Raw genomic sequence first — 17,884 nt, 5'->3', positions numbered from 1 at the left:
AAGAACATGTTGAAATGAGAAAGGTGCACCAATATGCTGTCATTAACCCATTATTGCCCAAAATTTACATTTTATCACGAAAAAGTACCCGGAACGGTACCCTAACATATAAAATGGCAGCAAAAATCACCTGAAAATTATGCAAACACACATGAAGAACATTTTGGAAATGGGGAAGTTTGAACAATGTGCTGTCATTAACCCATTGCTGCCCAAAAGCTACATTTTCACACGAAAAAGTACCCGGAACGGGCCGAAACGGTACCCTAATATATAAAATGGCAGCAAAACTCACATGAAAATGATGCAAACACACATGAAGAACATTTTGAAATGGCAAAGGATGAACAATGTGCTGTCATTAACCCATTACTGCCCAAAATCTATATTTTCACACGAAAAAGTACCCGGAACGGGCCGGAACAGTACCCTAACATATAAAAAGGCAGCCAAAATCACCTCAAAATGATGCAAACACACATGAAGAACATTTTGAAATGAGAAAGGTGCACCAATTTGTTGTCATTAACCCATTACTGCCCAAAATCTACATTTTATCACGAAAAAGTACCCGGAACGGGCCGGAACGCTACCCTAATATATAAAACGGCAGCAAACGTCACATTAAAATGATGCAAACACACATTAAAAACATTTTGAAATGGCAAAGGATGAACAATGTGCTGTCATTAACCCATTACTGCCCAAAATCTATATTTTCACACGAAAAAAAAAACGGAACGGTACCATAACATATAAAATGGCAGCCAAAAGCACCTGAAAATGATGCAAACACACATGAAGAACATTTTGAAATGGCAAAGGATGAACAATGTGCTGTCATTAAACCATTACTGCCCAAAATTCAGTAAAAAGGCAGCTAATAAGTAAACTCAAAGAGGGACTTTGTGATGACATCTATATTGTACTAGAAAATCCTCATCTACCTAAATATACTCTAGTCACATAAAGGTAGAATTGTAACACTTTTGATTTGATTGACATGAAGGGAAATTATATATTTCAAAATATTACGGGAGGGTGACTACACCTTACTGAACACTAGAGGGAGCAGTAACTGTTTAGTTGTGTTCATAGTCAGGTTTTCCTTTATCACTTCCATATCCTTGTTTCAGGAAGTGGTAACATTTCACATGTTTCTTCTTCACTTAAATGTTGCAGCTTCATCTTGTCTGTGCTGATCACCTTTACTTTAGATACAGGTCAGATTTATGTTTTTTTTCTCTCTGCAAGCCTTGAGCATAAGAGTGCAACAATGGATTGCTTCATGCTGACCAGATCATTTCTTATAGAAAAGCTCTGCTGCAGCAACTTTGACAAATGTAGGACCACCCTGCCTTTTCACTACTTGGTTGGAAAGAGGTCTTCAAGTGGACAGGGCCCAGCCTCGTGTGACACAGCAAGGATCATAAAAGATCTTCAAGGTGGCTCAGCAGCTTATAAACACATTTCATGCAAACAAGGAAGCTTGAATCCCTAAGAAGGGGCCCTTAAAAATCAGACACATCATCTCTTCCTAAGAGAAACCTAGATGTGCATCATGAAGAAAGCTGTTTCATTGTTTTCTCTGTGTAATGTGTTGTGTTAGGTCTTGCTTTCTCCCCTGTTCCTGTGTTGTGAGCCTGGGTGCTGTGGAATGCTTGTAGAATGCCTGCCTCTGGAATGTTGAGACAGTGTTTGAGAGCTCCTTGCAGTTTGGAGGCTGGGGCTTGAATGATGGCATTGAGGCTTCAGCGGCCAATCAGAGAGGATGTTGTGACGTGGCTAATGGCTGAGGATGTCGAATGATGTGCCATTGAAGGGGATGGACAGCATCACACACTGTACAACGGTTTGCCGCTGCACGCCTCTAAGGGTTTGAACTGAGTGTCAGAGGAGGAGATGTGTCCTGATGGTAATGCTGCTGAAAAGAAAAAGCGGCAGGTAACATCTAGTGCGGCGCCCAGCATGGAATGCTATCCGAGCCGGAGCTGGGAGCTGTTTCAGGAGAGCCGTGTGTGTGCTGTCAGCATAGTGAACAGCTGGGTGCTGTGTTTGGAGACCCATGTGGGCACAGTCAGCTCAGTGAACAGCTGGTACCTGAAACTGTCAAGTTTGCAGTGATGGAGGTTGGGCCCAACGTGTGTTGGGGTCGGGGTCACAGGTACCAGCTTGACAGCTGCTCCGGGTATGGTGTGGATGGAACTATGCTGTATCCTGACTGCGTCTCTGGGAAGCAGGAATTGACTGTTCGCTGGGAAGAGCTCTGGGGTTTTTGCCTTGGTTGTGGGGCTGACCTGGGTGATTCAAGAAGTCAATATATGGCAGTTTTCCACAGGCTAGATCAGGGCTTTGTCATTTTTCAGGGAGCTGTCCATGCTGAACCGTGAATATTGATCAACAGTGTTATATGAAGTGAAGCCTGTTTGGGTGTAAGTTGTCCATTGGTACGTTGTGGATTGTGGTGGATCTGGGACGTGTCTGGTGTATTTTGGTAAAGACATGTCCTCTGTTAGTTGAAGGAAGTTGAAATTTGGTTTGTTGTTGCATGTTGATTTAACTTTTGCCTCCACAGGTCTGTCAGAATATGGACGTGAGAATAGGGCATGGACTTACTGGGGGTTACTTGTGTATGTGGTGTATGTTGTGCTCACTGGGTGGCCTGGCAAACCACCTTGTGGGGTTGGACAGTTTTGTTTGTGTTTTGTGTGGCAGGGTAGTGCCAGCCACCTGGGCTGCTAGCTGCCAGCACATGGCACACCACAGCACTTTGGGGAGGTATTATGTGCCCGTGCCATTTGCGTTCATGGTTGTGGCTGGAGAAATGTTGAGTGTAGTTTACCTCATTAGTTTGTTTCTGTGGAGGTGGACCCCGCACTCACATGTTTTTTTGCCATTTGGTCAAGTGTGCTTTGCCATTGTGTGTTGGGGGGACCCCAGTACCCTTTGTGGGGGTGTCGCTCCCACACCTTGAATGTGGTGGTCTCAACCTATGTGTTGTTCTTGTGGTTGGGGTGCTCCTTGTTGGGGCACTGGTGGTGCATTTTCATGCGCCATCTATTTGCGGTGGTGTAGTGTTGCTTGTCTGTCGAGCAGCTTCAGTGTTGGTTTGGTTAGGTGATAAAGTGGTTTTGTTTGGTTGAGATGGGTAGTCAGCAGTCGTTCCGTGGGGTTTGAGGCCGGTCCCTTGTGTGAATTCCTGCTGTTTGGTCAACGGTGTGGATGGTGACGTGTTTTCAGTTGTGATGTTTTTCTAGCATTTCATTGGTAGGACGGTTGAGGGGATTTTATGTATTTAAAGTTTATTTATTTATTTAAATATGGTGGCGAAGGCCCGCAGGCATTGATTGGGGCTCCTGGTCTGGGGTACGAAGGGGTCTGTGGGCGCACAGGAAGGGTTGGCAGAGCAGAGGATGGGAAGTGTAGAAAAAATCTGAGTGAATGGGGGATAGTGGAGAGAAGGTACTGAGGGGTGGGAGGGAAAGGAGGCTAGTGAGATCACAGATTTTTAAGCCTTTTGCAGTGAGAGACGAAAGAATGAAGAGAGGTCGGGGGAAGAAGGGTAAAAACTGATGGTCCTGGATAGTTTGTGACGGTAAAAATGGAGAGAAGAGATGAGGTTGGTGTAGCAGTGTGATGTGACGGAGTGCAGGATGTAACCGAGTATGGGGAGTGATTCCTTGTAGGCGACAAAAAGAACCTGGGAAAGGATTTTACAGCAGCGATGGATGTCCATATAGTATGATGAATCAGTAGTGATTCCCCCCAGAATCTTGACCTGGGACCCTTCTCGTGTGGCCAGGGGAAGGCAGATGCTTCCTGATCCCAACCCTGGGGGTGGTGTTCTGCTGGAGGATCACATGGGGTGGGAACAGGCCAGGAGGAAGGAGAAACTCCCTTGTTTAATTTTCTCTGAACCCCCAATCTTGGAATAGCTTATTGTAAGGTAGAATAAGTTAGGAAAACTAACTTGGTTGGCAGGGACTTCAAGCCCCATAATTCTTCAGTACTGGGACGAGGAAAAGGGATGCAGAGGAATATTGCTGTGGGAGCAATCAGCTAATTAGTGTAAACGACCTACACCTGAGGGAGACTGAGAGGCATAAAAAGCCCCCTCAGGTGCAGGAAGAGGGAGAACATGAACAGCAGGAGCAGCAGGAGAGGAGAAAGCAGTGCAGGCTGCAGAGGAAAGTGAAGCTGGCACGAGAGAAGACGCCGGGACCATTGTGCAGCCAAGAGCGGTGTCAAGTCCTGTGAGGGTCTTTGCCTCAAGCTATTCCTGTTGCAGAGGTTGCGCAGTGGGAAGCGTAAGAACGGGACGCTTGCCCATTGAAGGCTTGTTGTGCAGAGGTTGCGCAGCAGGAAGAGGAAGTAGCAAGGGAAGTGTACCCTCGTTAAAGGCTTTAGGTGGCTGGGTTGCACCTGAGCCTCTGCCGAGTGGAGGAAGCTCCAATTTCGAGTGGCGTGAGCGGAGGTGGACCAGACGAGGCTGTTTGCCTGACCGCGAGGAGCCACAATGACAGAAGACCTGCGAACACCAAGCGGAGCTAGATTGAGCGACTTACCTTGTGAGTTCACAGCTTGCAAGTGACTCCGGATCGCTCTGACACTATCCACGGCAGGCAGTTTCACTCGCGTGTGTGTGAGTGAGAGAAGCAGGGATTACAATTCTGAATACTGAACCGCACAAAACCAACAAATGTTTTACTTATTAAACCAAAGTGACTGTGCGTGCAAGCATGTGAGTTGGTGGAAGGGCCAAAATCCCTGTGGTGAAGCTTTAGTCCAAACAAAAGCATACAAACAATACCAAGCAAAAGAGTATTTAAAAACCCGGCAATACCAATATAACAACCATTGCTCAAGATTTCGGGAGGATAGCTCAGGGGCAACGTGCTCGCCTTACAAGCAAGACGACATGGAGCACCACAGGTTTGTCACAATTGTCACATTGTCAATTGTCACAAGCTTTGACACTCTCCTCCCGATGACTGTAAGATCCTCTCCGTGCCCAGATCCAACCGTTCTGGAGGGGGTGTAGCCTTGATCTTCCCAGAGTGGATTCCTGCCTCTGTCATTCCTATGCAGGCCTACTCCTCTTTCAAATGCCTTGTCTGAGGCTTTCTCTCTCTCCTTGCCACTCACTTACCATGGCTACTATCTATCAGCCACCTGGTCAAATCACCTCCTTCCTCTCTGAGTGGGCGGACCTCACTTCCTCCCTCCTGGCCTCAACTACTCAACTCCTCGTTCTTGGAGACTTCAACATCCATCTGGATGCTTTCGCGACCTCTGTGACTCTCTCTCTCTTTCTATTCTCCCCTCTGGCCCAACTCACTCTGCTGGGCCCACTCTGGATGCTCTGATCTCTTCAGACCTCCCCCTCTCTATCCCTCTGACCACTCCTCTCTCCTGGAGTGATCACTCTCTCCTTTCCTCCCATCTCTCCCTCTCTACCCATCAGGCCAAGCCAACTCCAACACTGCCATGTACCTTCTCGGTCATCCGACCCATGAAGCGTGTCAGTTGAGGCTTCCACTTCCACTTTCTCTCCCCCTCCTCCTCCTCTGGCTGACTCACATCCTGACACATCCCTTTCCATGCTCTACTCTTCTATCTCTGAAACTCTTGATGTTCTTGCCCCTGTCATGAACATCCGCTTGAAGCCCAAAACCAAGTGCAACTCTTGGTATGACTCTGACCTAGTTACCCTTAAACGCATGTGTAGGGTGGCTGAGAGGAAATGGCAGGCTTCTTGTGCATCCTCTGACAAACTAGCCTGCGCCTGCTACAAAGGCAATACCAGCTCCTTGTCCGCACTAAGAAGGGAGCCCACATCCAAGCCTGCATCTTTGTGGCATCTAACAACTTGGCCGTACTCTTTAAAATCTGCAAGGAGCTGGCCAACCCTGCTGCAGACTTTACCTCTCCTGTCGCCTCCGAGGCCTTTGCCTTTCATTTCATCTCAAAACCCAGGACATCCTGGCCACCCTCTCGTCCTCTCCTCCTCCTCCCGCTTCTCTCTCTGCTACCTTTGGCCCCCCTGCAGCCGCCTCTCCTCCTTCTTTCTCATTTTTTCCTCTGTTCTCCCTTGAAGAGATTTCCAGAAAGTCCAATCTATGAAAGTATCGTCAAAACAGGTTATTTCCTGTTCATCCAAAACCATCAAGGACCACATCGACACCCTTGCTCCTGCTCTGGCCAACTTCTGCAACCACTCCTTCGCCTCTGTAGCCTTCCCCTCCCCTCTGAAGCACTCTCTTGTGCACCCTCTTCTCAAGAAACCCATAGCCGACCCCTATTACCCGGCTAACTATCACCCGATCTCTATCACTCCTTTCCTGGGCAAACTGCTGGAAAAGCTGGCCATCTCCCAGCTTAATCTTCACTCCGATTCTGTTGGTTGTCTCCATGACCATCAGTCTGGCTTCAGAGCTGCCAGAAGCATGGAAAGTGCTCTCCTGAACATCCGTGAAGACCTGCTCTTCACCCTTCATTCTAATATCCCATCTGTCCTCATCCTACTCGATCTTTCTTCTGCCTTTCACATGGTCAACCATGTCATCCTGCTCAATCGCCTCCGTGATAAGCTTGGTATCACTGATCAGGCCCTGGAATGGCTGACACCCTTTCTATCCAACCTACCCTCCTAGGTCCAACTTGGGTCCTTCCTTTCCTCTATCTCACTTTCTACCTGTGGCGTTCCCCAGTGGTCTAACCTCTCTCCTTGGCTTTTCAACCAATACCTGGCACTGCTAGCCCACTGCGTTTCTGCTCTCTGCTGAAACTTTCAGTGCTATGTGGATGACAACCAACTTGTTTTCAGGCTCCCCTCTGCCACCTCTTCTCCCTCTCTCATCTCTGACTGTGTGTCTGCAATCCAGGTGTGGTGCGCCGCCAACAACCTCTTCCTTAATGCCAGTAAGACAGAGATCCTCCTCATCGGCACACCTGCACCTTCCTTTCCTGTCACTCTCTGGCCGGCCTCCCTTGGCCCTCTCCCTGCTCCCACTTGCGAGACTAAGAACCTCTGGGTCATCTTCGACTCCACGCTTTCCTTTTCTCCACACATCTCTGACGTCTCAAAAAAAGTCTAACTACCAACTGCACCTCCTCAGAGGTATTCTACTTTGCCTCTCCTTCCCCCATTAGCTCACTGTTTCCAGAGCTCTGGTTCTCTCTAGGCTGGACTATTGCAACAGCCTCTTTGTCAATCTGCCTGCAACCACTCTCCGCCCTCTGCAGCTCATCCAGAACAGGACTGTGAGACTTGTCCTTGGCCTCAAGCCCTGCGATCATATCTCTCCAGCCCTGAAATCCCTTCATTGGCTCCCAGCGTCTGCAAGGATTAAATTCAAGACCCTTTGCATTGTCCACAAGGCTTTCTGGTGCCTGGTTCCGCAATACCTTGAACTCTCCCTCTGTAAATACCTTCCTACTTGAGCTCTTCGCTCCTTCACCTCCAACTCCCTCAGGATCAGTCGCTTCTCCAAGCAACAAGTTGGGGGTAGATCCCTTTCCTCTGCTGGGGCATACATTAGGAACAGCCTCCCTGCCTCTCTGAAACTTGAGGAGAACCATCTCCGGTTCCGGAAGCACCTCAAGACCTTCCTCTTTGCTTCTGCCTTCGCTCTTCCTCTCCCCTGCTAAACTGTCTGCTTTGGCACCGGGCACCTGGTTACCCTCTGATATCGGGCCCAGATCCCTGCCCTCCCAGCCACACACCCGCACTGCCTCCGGACAACCGTTGCACTTGGGTCTGTATCTGCTACCCTACAGTCCCCTTCGAGCACTTATAATACACCCGTTGTTTACACCTTATTTTCGCACTTACCACCTACTGGGCACACTACCTGTTGTTCTATCACGTGTTCAGCACTTTCCACTCTTCCCCTGCCCCTCGTACTTCCCCCTTCCCTCTCCCCTGCACTTGCACGTTCTTAATGTCACTGGGCCTAGTAAGATCGTTGTTCTGTTCTCCCTGGTTTCCCCTCCCTTGCCTCGTTGCGCTCTGAAACAATTGTGTATTGGCGCAATACAAATAAAATATCATATCATGTAAATATCAGCCTCAGAAGGAAGGTGAGTAACAGCAACATTCGATTGAATAGAAATGATTTCATCCATAAAACATGTGGACAAGGAATTACAGAGGGCCTGAGAGGAGGGAAGAGGAACCGGTAAGCTAGTAGAGAGATTACGACCCACTTTGAACAACTCCCTGGGGTGATTCACAGAAGTTTCAATAAAAGATGCAACGTAGACACGTTTGGCACATGAAATGGCTAGGTGATACTGGGAGGTGACCAGAGACGAGGCAAACTTTTTACCTGGGGGCATAAGAGTGCCTCCACTTTTGCTCCATTGTAGGCGAAGGGCACGCAGCTTGTCCATGAACCACTGCTGAGAGGGGCGTGAAGATAGCCTAGATGTCTTGAGCTGAGCAAGGCTGCCTGCAACTGCAGTCAGAGTACTAGTTAAAGAATTCATGTCCACAGGGGACAGCCCTGAAAGTCGGGCAAGTATCAAAGAGGTCATATCAGATTTAGTTACTGAGCGCCATCCACGCCGCTGGACTAATTTGGCTGGTGGAGCAGATGGCGGGCCCTTAATGCCCCAGGGGAAGGGAACAAAGAAATGATCAGACCACAGGATTTGAAAGGCCACAAAAAGAGTGATCTCAGCATCTGCTGAGAAAATCAGGTCCAAGGTGTTACCTAAGGAATGGGTCTGTTCATGAACCTGCTGGGGGGAGGGAGAGTTCTTTCATAGAGGACAGAAAGCTTTGAATCTTAAAGTTCTCCACCTCATTGACCTTAAGATTAAAGTCACCCACAATTGTAATTGTTTATTTATAACATGCTTAATACCCAGAGATTTCTAAGCGCGGACCCGGGCATCTAACCTGTGTTGCTCCGCGTCGTCTTGCTACCAAGGCGAGCACGTTGCCCCAGAGCTATCCTCCCGACACAATGGCATATCATCCTGACAAAGACAGTGTTTGTTTACTTGAAGGAGATGAATTTAAATCCTGTTCTTACTCCAGGAGAAGTTGGAACCTATCACTTCTTTTCGTACATTGTTGATACAACTGAACTTTTTATTATCAAGTTTTGAATCCGAAAGAACTGTGTTGGAACTTTGTGGCAAAACAGAATTTCCTGATTTCTTTTGAACTGTGGAGCAAATCCTTGCTCAAACCTGGGGAAGGGGAATTAACCCAGGTTATGAGAAGAGGAAGTGGCCACATTGTGATGTGGTTTTATGTTATATATAATTGTTGGATTAAACTGCCATACATTTCCTTATTGATTTATTGAGTATACAAGTGTGAGGGACAGATATCCTTTTGTAAGAGTATTTTCTTTAGTTTATTCTAGGCAGGAAAATCCTTGTCAGGGTAGGGATAGAGTGGCGTTTATCCTACCTTTTTTATTTAATAAAATGCTAAAGTTGAAAACTCTTTACAAAGTTGTCGGCCTCACATTTCTTACCCCTCACAATAGGTTCTGAGATGCTGGATGGTTGGGGAAATCCAAGGTTCAATGCATAGGCAAGAGGGATAACGAGAGCACTATTGCTAGGTTAAAATCTGGGAAGGCCTTCTCACTGGAGTTGGTAACAGATGGAAAGAGCACCTAAAGGAAGGGCCTGACTTTATTCAGATGAGGAGTTATTTAGTCCAGTGAGTTTCAGAAAAATTGGGCCGACTGATTGTGGAGGGTGACCAGAAAATGGTCAGAGTATGAGGAGTCAAGGTGAAGACAGTGGCTGTAGTCATGTTTACGGCAGGTTGAATTGACAGGTGTTCAGTGCCAAAGATTTGATTAAGAGGTCTAAGTCATTGGAAAAGAGAGATTGAAGACTCAAAGAGGTCAATAGATGAGAATTATGCAAGAGGAGGTGGAGCAAGGAGCTGAATACAAACATACTCAAAAGAAAATGAGATTAAGTAATTGGGGAGAGAGGTGGATGGCGTGTCTTTACTGATCATAAGACCTGCCATCCTGCTACCCATTCTGCCATCCTTTTAGGATAATCAGTAAGAGTAGGGAAAGTTAGAGGAATCAGTGTGAAGGGCTTCTAGTGAGGCTGATGAAGATATGGGGCCTCATTACGACCCTGGCGCCAAGTGTTTAACGGCGCCGTAAAAGGCTGCGGCACCGTTAAACACTTAGCGCCTAATTACGAGGTCCCTTTGCGGGACCCGACCTTAACGGCTGGTTTTTCCAGCCGTTAAAGTAGGCACCCGCAAAGGGACCTTGGTGCTAATTACGGTACCGCAATTTGCGGTACTGTAATTAGCGCCTTCCCCATTCCCATTGAGCCCTATGGGTCAAAAATGGGAATGGGGAAGGGCCATGGCAGCATGGGGAATTACCGCCCCACCAACCTCGGAATGGGGTGGTAATTCCCCATTCCGCCATGGCGGACACCGGCATGGACCATGGTGCTAATAGCACCATGGTCCTCCGCCTAGGTCGTAATGAGGCCCATGGTGTTTACCCCATTGATACACACAGGTTACTGGTTATCAGCACATAGAGACCCATTTTATGATATAGTGTGGTATTTAGGGCCCAATTCTGCTAGAGGTGTAACACATCCATGGCCCTTAGGGCAATATTCTGCCTGGGTTGTAATTCATGAGTGAATTCCTGATTCGGAATGTACATTTGCTTTTTACACCAGTTTTCTATCTTTATAATGGGACCTATTCTGCTAGAGGTGGAACAACCCCATGGGGATATTACACCTCTAGCAGAATAGGCCCATTATAAAGATAGGAAACAGGTGTAAAAAACAGGTGTACATTCCGAATGGGGAATTCACCCACGAATTACACCTCTAGCATAATTACACCTCCATCAGAATAGGCCACTAAGTCTAGACATGCTTCCTTTATCACTATGTCCCGACATCATCCCTTATCACTGTGTCCCTTCTTGAGTAACAAACCCACTGCCTGCGTATTTGTAATGATCTTAGGGTGTGAGGGAAACAGTGTTCATTTTTAATTTAATTCATATTTTTACTTTATCCTCCAGAATGTGCAGCATAGTTTATATGAACAAACAAACGCCGCTTTCACCACAAGAAGTATTCATCATTTTAAGGCATCACCTAAAAGGCAATATTTCCACACTTCCGGCAACTAATCCAGAAAATGGTCAGGTGTTCCTATACAGTTATGAAGGACAAAAGCATAGAAAAGATGATTGGAGATGTGATCAGTATAAATGGATTCAGAAAGGAAGGCATGCTCTGCCGAGGGCCAGTCCTCTGGTGTGGAAGACCAACTTCCAAAGATTAATTGGTAGAGAGGAAGTTACATTTTACAGATATGGCTATGAAGTTCTTGATGGAAGTGTTGAAAAAGTGATTGTCCATTATCTAGGTGAAGACAAAACACCTAGCCATGCATGCCTCATGGAAATATGAGAAAATACCCCTTAAGAGCTCATGTTCGCACAATGCCATCTGTGCTGATAGAAATTGCTGAAAATAAAGATTTAGGTCCAACTTCAATTTACCAGAAAATAATTGCAGAATGCGATGCTTCCCCTACCCACATGAAAGTTACAGTGCCGAAAAATACAGAGCAAATAAAAAATAAACTTAAGTATCGGAAACAGAAATGTAGTATCAGTCATGATGATTTATATAACATCTTCGAGCTTCACTATGCACTGGAAGGGTTTGTATGCCATTATTCTCTGGTTCCCGAACTTATTGTAACTTTGGCTCTTCCAGACATTATCAATATTTTTGAGGAAGTGATGAAGTTGAATTCAAGAACCCTAATTTCATATGACACAACATTTCAATTAGGTGATTTTTACCTCTCTCCACTAATATTTCAATGTTCATTGTTTGAGGGAAATCCTGCAATCCCTGCCTTTGTACTGATTCATGATAAACGCACAATGATTGTCCATGAAACATTTTTTTCTTTTGTAGCAAAGCGTATGCCTCAAATTAACCAGAGTTCCATTACTATAGTAACAGACAGAGAAGCTGCTATTGTGAAATCTGTAGAGAATATTATTCCAAGATGCAAGCATGTGGTTTGTTTGAACCACATACTGAAAGACGTGGAATTCTGGGTTTCAGGTCATGAAGGAGGAAAAGCAGACAGAAAAGTGTACACCAATAATATTCTACAGCTCTTAGACTGCAAAACTGAAGAAGACTTTCTAACATTGTTGGAAAAACTAAGGGCCACATGGAGTGCTTCTTTTGTGAAATATTTTGAGGAAAAACTGAGCAAAGACATCTTGACAAAGGCAGGCAGATGGGTCTTGGAAACAGTTGGCATTTATAGGAAAACCAGTGGAGTTACGACTAATGTGTCAGAAAGCATGAATGCAGTGATGAAAAGACTGACTAAGCACAAAGAGGTTCACATGGATGAAATGGTATTGGCAATCTACTTTTTGCAAACATTTTATCTAAAGGAAGTGTTGAGAGGACAGTGTGGTATGGGGAATTATCACTTGTCAAACAGGCATGCTGGCAAAAAACTTAATTCTGGTGATATTGAATTCCTATTTGATTACATACCTGTGGAAAAGATAGTGGACTTTATAAAGAAAGGTCACTATGATGAAGAACCTGTAACAATATCAAAAGGTGATGAGCGCAAATCAAATGCAATGGAAGGCCTAGCAGACTTGATAGTTAAGCAAAACCGAGTATTTCTTCAGGCACAGTCTGGATGTTTTCATAGTTACCGGATTACGAGACAAAAAGTTATTCCCAGTTGAAACATGCTCTTGCAACAGTTCACGAACATGCTACCACATTCTGGCTCGACAGAAGTCAATTGGTAAGAGTTCAAGTAAGAAAAGAATAGTGTATTCTCTGAAAAAGCTCAGGATGAATGTCAGGAAAGGCAAATCTGGAAGGAAAAGAATTAGACAGAAAGATGAGCTGCAGACTGTAGCCGCAATGGATTCTATTCTGATGAGTGAAACTAAATTTGATGACACTCAGGAAGACATTAAAGCAAAAAATAAACATACTAAACAATTGAACCCATATGACAATGTTCCCAAGAAAGAACATTTTACCTCTTTTCTGGTAGACGAGTATGATCTGGGTGTACCGCAGCGGTCAAGCTCACCTAAACAAACATATAAAACGGTGCCCCTTCCATGGGATTAATACCAGATTATCCACGCATGCAGAGTGTCCTAGTTCAAAATATTTACATCAATGTTGAAGACATGAAATCTCTCTTAGGTGATAACTGGCTGGTTGACACAGTCATTGAAGGCTTCTTGCTTACTAGAGCTTCTCTAAAACATGTCACTGAATGTGATGTACGTGTGAGTGTTTTCAGTCCATTCATAATTCATTCCATTGACTTACGTGGATACTCTTCAAGTGTTCACAAGTTTGGCATCAAATCAGATATTATGGCAAATGACATCTGGATCATCCCCACAAATGTGCAAAATACTCACTGGGTACTTATGCTGGTGTTCATGAAGTGGAAGATTATTCTATATTTAGACTCCAATAAAACCCTCTACACAAAGTACATAAACATACTACAAAAATTCATGGACATGCAGGTGGCATCCACAATTGACTGGTCTAAGTGGACAATCCATGCTTCTCATGATGTACAAGCTCAGCATGATTCATCCAGTTGTGGACTATTTCTCTGCTTATTTGCACATACATTGTGTAGTGGGTCACTTGTACCATTCCCTGCAGACATGACTGCTGTGCGGCAGTGGATAGCTATGGAATTAATTAGTGGAAAATCCTTTCTCCCAAAATCACAGTTGAAGAAACAAAAATATTGCAGAGCAAAAAAAGAGATTAAGCAGAATATTAAAGATTTTAATACACCTTTTTCAAGGAATCCTCCAAAAGAGGCAACATCCACTGTTGAATTCTTATCTACAGCATTAGATGACTATTACACAGCAACTTGGTTCCTCTGTTTCATGGGTAAACTCTAAAAAAACAACAAAATCAAAAATGATACTCTGCCAGGGACTATGCCAGGACTGGTATCATTTGTCTTGCCTTGACCTAGCTCATTTCCCTAGTGGTCTGTACAAATGTCCGAAGTGCATTTAGGGAAGCACTATGTATTTGAAAAAAACAGAATAAATCTCTTCAAATACACACAGATGTCTACCAAAAGACCAATAAAATATGACACTCACACTGCATCAAAGTTTATGGACAACCTTTGAAAGACATTTTATGTTAAGTTTTATGTGACTTGTTAGCACAACATTTGCCAGATGCAGCTGGTTCAGGCAACACAATCTGCTTGTCTCGTGTGCTAGATTAACAGGAATAGAAGGCAGGTTTTACTGACATCCTACACGTGAGATGATCTCCCAAGGCTCTCAGGTGGCTTGGTCAAGAGTTTGAAGAAAGGGATGGCATATATTGTGAAAGAGAGCTCATCCATACATGTCTTATTGGTAGCTTGAAACCATGTTATAGTATCTCATTTACAATGTTATTTCATGTATTTACATTTGGTTAAATGTTATAAAATCTATGCTAACATACAAGTACTAATGTCTCTCGCCTTTGCTGATTTATTACACTGAGGGTGGTAAGTGACACTGGTGAATTGTACTTAGTGCCATTGCTGAATTTGGGTATTCATTGCAGTCATACCCAATGCCCCATCTTACAAACTTGTCACACAAAGTTGCACTCCTCTGCCTGTGCCTTCCACTTGTGCAGTGGAATGTATATAAACATAAGCATATCCACAGCACTAGCCAAGTTATACTGAGCGAGTCACTTGTCCCAACAGGTAGCGAAGAGCGGAGAGTTTTCTCCTTTGCATGTGCTCCCCTCACCCACTTGATTCCACTTGCGCAGCCCTACCAGACACTGCTGGTGAGTGCCCCTGCTCTTGTGTTTCCTCTTTATTTCCCCCATCCCTCCACTTTCATTTCGTCTTAGTGTTTTTTTGCTTGTTTGGTCCTTTCCCAGTCCCTCCCTGACCTTCACCCATGCACACCCTGGTCCGCCTGCAACTCCTGGATTGGGCCATGAGCGAATCACGTGTCCCTCATCCTGAAGAACTCCAGGGCAGCCTTGCCTGAACAGCCATCGGTTAATACTTCTGTGATAAGACTGTGCTCTTCTACCATACAGCATACCCTCATACCTTTAACTGACAAGTTCTACTCCATATATCCAGGGACTGGCAGACAAATCACTATAGACCATGTTTGTGAGTAATGGGTTAATGACAGCATATTGGTGCACCTTTCTCATTTCAAAATGTTCTCCATGTGTGTTTGCATCCTTTTCAGGTGAGTTTCGCTGCCGTTTTATATATTAGGGTAGCGTTCCGGTCCGTTCCGGGTACTTTTTCGTGATAAAATGTAGATTTTGGGCAGTAATGGGTTAATGACAGCAAATTGGTGCACCTTTCTCATTTCAAAATGTTCTTCATGTGTGTTTCCATCATTTTGAGGTGAGTTTCGCTGCCACTTTATATTTTAGGTTAGCGTTCCGGCCCGTTCCGGGTACTTTTTCGTGATGAAATGTAGATTTTGGGCAGTAATGGGTTAATGACAGCATATTGGTCCACCTTTCTCATTTCAAAATATTCTTCATGTGTGCTTGCATCATTTTCAGGTGAGTTTCGCTGCCGTTTTATATATTAGGGTAGCGTTCTGGCCCGTTCCGGGTACTTTTTCGTGATAAAATGTAGATTTTGGGCAGTATTGGGTTAATGACAGCATATTGGTCCACCTTTCTCATTTCAAAATGTTCTTCATGTGTGCTTGCATCATTTTCAGGTGAGTTTCGCTGCCGTTTTATATATTAGGGTAGCGTTCCGGACCGTTGCGGGTACTTTTTCGTGATAAAATGTAGATTGTGGGCAGTAATGGGTTAATGACAGCATATTGGTGCACCTTTCTCATTTCAAAATGTTCTTCATGTGTGTTTGCATCATTTTCAGGAGAGTTTCGCTGCCATTTTATATTTTAGGGTAGCGTTCCGGCCCGTTCCGGGTACTTTTTTTCGTGATAAAATGTAGATTTTGGGCAGTAATGGGTTAATGACAGCATATTGGTCCACCTTTCTCATTTCAAAATGTTCTTCATGTGTTCTTGCATCATTTTCAGGTGAGTTTCGCTGCCGTTTTATATATTAGGGTAGCGTTCCGGCCCGTTCCGGGTACTTTTTCGTGATAAAATGTAGATTGTGGGCAGTAATGGGTTAATGACAGCATATTGGTGCACCTTTCTCATTTCAAAATGTTCTTCATGTGTGTTTGCATCATTTTCAGGTGATTTTTGCTGCCATTTTATAGGTTAGGGTACCGTTCCGGCGCGTTCCGGGTTTTACACACCTCCGTTAATTGACCGCGCTTCCCACATGCATCCAGTGTAATCATTCCTAACAGTAGCCCCGCTGTGGGTGATGGTAACCGAGATGTGTGCAACGTGATGGGCAAACTTTCAGGGTTCGTGTTCTGTGCATTTCACAGCTCCTAAAGTGAGGGCTGCCTGCGCATGACGCCACCCTCCTTACCCCGCCGCCGTAATTTCCCTCAACGCCTCGACCTCCTCGAGACTGCAGTGCTCCCGGGTGACGTTGCCATGATGCTCTCCTCCACTTTTTGGGCCCTTTCAATCTTGGATGCCCTGTTTGATTGTGCGGAGGCTGTGGTCCCGGCCGGTTAGGCTTGCAAAAAACTGCATGCCCCAGAATGCAGTATGGCAATGCCTCAGAAACGCCCACTAATGCGGCGGGTGGAGTAAGGCACCCCATGTCGTTTTTCACTTCAAATTAGAATCAATGGAGCAAGTAAGGCAGCTGAAGGAGAGAAACGGGGACTGCATGCATTACCGTGCAGCATACTACAGGGAACCCGATTGACGGGCGGAAGATGGACGGAGGGAGATAGGCGATCGGGCATACTTTGTACGAAGCCAGTGGCAGGCGGGGGCGTAGCGCGAGAACTGTGCGGAGGGCGTAATGCAAGTAAGGGCATTCCAGTATGAAGTTTGCCCATTATGGCTTGCAATTTTGGCCATGGGGTTCAGTGGGAGGAGAGAGTATTGCAAGGGGATGGCGGCGCTGGCGACGGGAGGTTTTCTTTGTTCTTGTGGTTGAAAAGGCAGTATGTTTACTGCAACGTGGGAAAACCTATGTGCAGAGAAAGTATGGCAATTGTTTATGCCCAAATAGATCGTGCATGCATGGGCACGCTGTAGTGGGGGTAACTGCAATGCGCTGCCGGATAGGCAACTCCGAGACGCAGTGGGGAGAATGAGGAAGGTATACTTCAAGGAAGCCCGGGTACGTTCAGTGGTCATGATCATGCGCGCAGCTAAGGGGCCAAGCGTAGGGGCAAAGGGAATGGTTTGTTATTAAAGATAAATGGGCCAGTGAGTGTTAGTAACTTTTGCAATGCCCGACCGGATTACTTATTCATGGTGCACGTGGCGGATGGTGTAGGTAAACGGCATGCTGTGTGGAATACGAGGGGCAGGGTGCTGGGTAATTAGGCTGAGTAGTGTGGGTTCACTTTGCTTCTCTTACCAGATCCCTACCTAAGTAATAAATCACAGACAACCTATGTGTATGGAAAAGTTGTAGGCCGTAGGTTTTTTATTTTCTTACAGAAAATGCAACGCAACAAAATAATGACACTGCCATATGCTTTTGGGCACCTTGTGTCCAGTTCCGAAGTTGCCCAAGGCTCCTCCTGAGTCCTTGTTATCCCTGAGCCTTCATTCCTGGGCACATGCCGCCACACCTGAGCGGGTGTTCCTTACGCCCGCTCAGGTCCCCCCCAAAAGCACCTTACCTACAACCCCGTTCTTGGAGTACCCTAAAATTGTTGTTGGCAAACCCCCATCCCTTTCCTTGATAG

The sequence above is a fragment of the Ambystoma mexicanum genome, chromosome 3p (assembly GCF_040938575.1).
Source record: "Ambystoma mexicanum isolate Mex_15411 chromosome 3p, UKY_AmexF1_1, whole genome shotgun sequence".
Lineage (NCBI taxonomy): Eukaryota > Metazoa > Chordata > Amphibia > Caudata > Ambystomatidae > Ambystoma > Ambystoma mexicanum.
The sequence above is the reverse complement of the archived record's forward strand: the minus strand, read 5'-3'. Positions refer to the sequence as shown.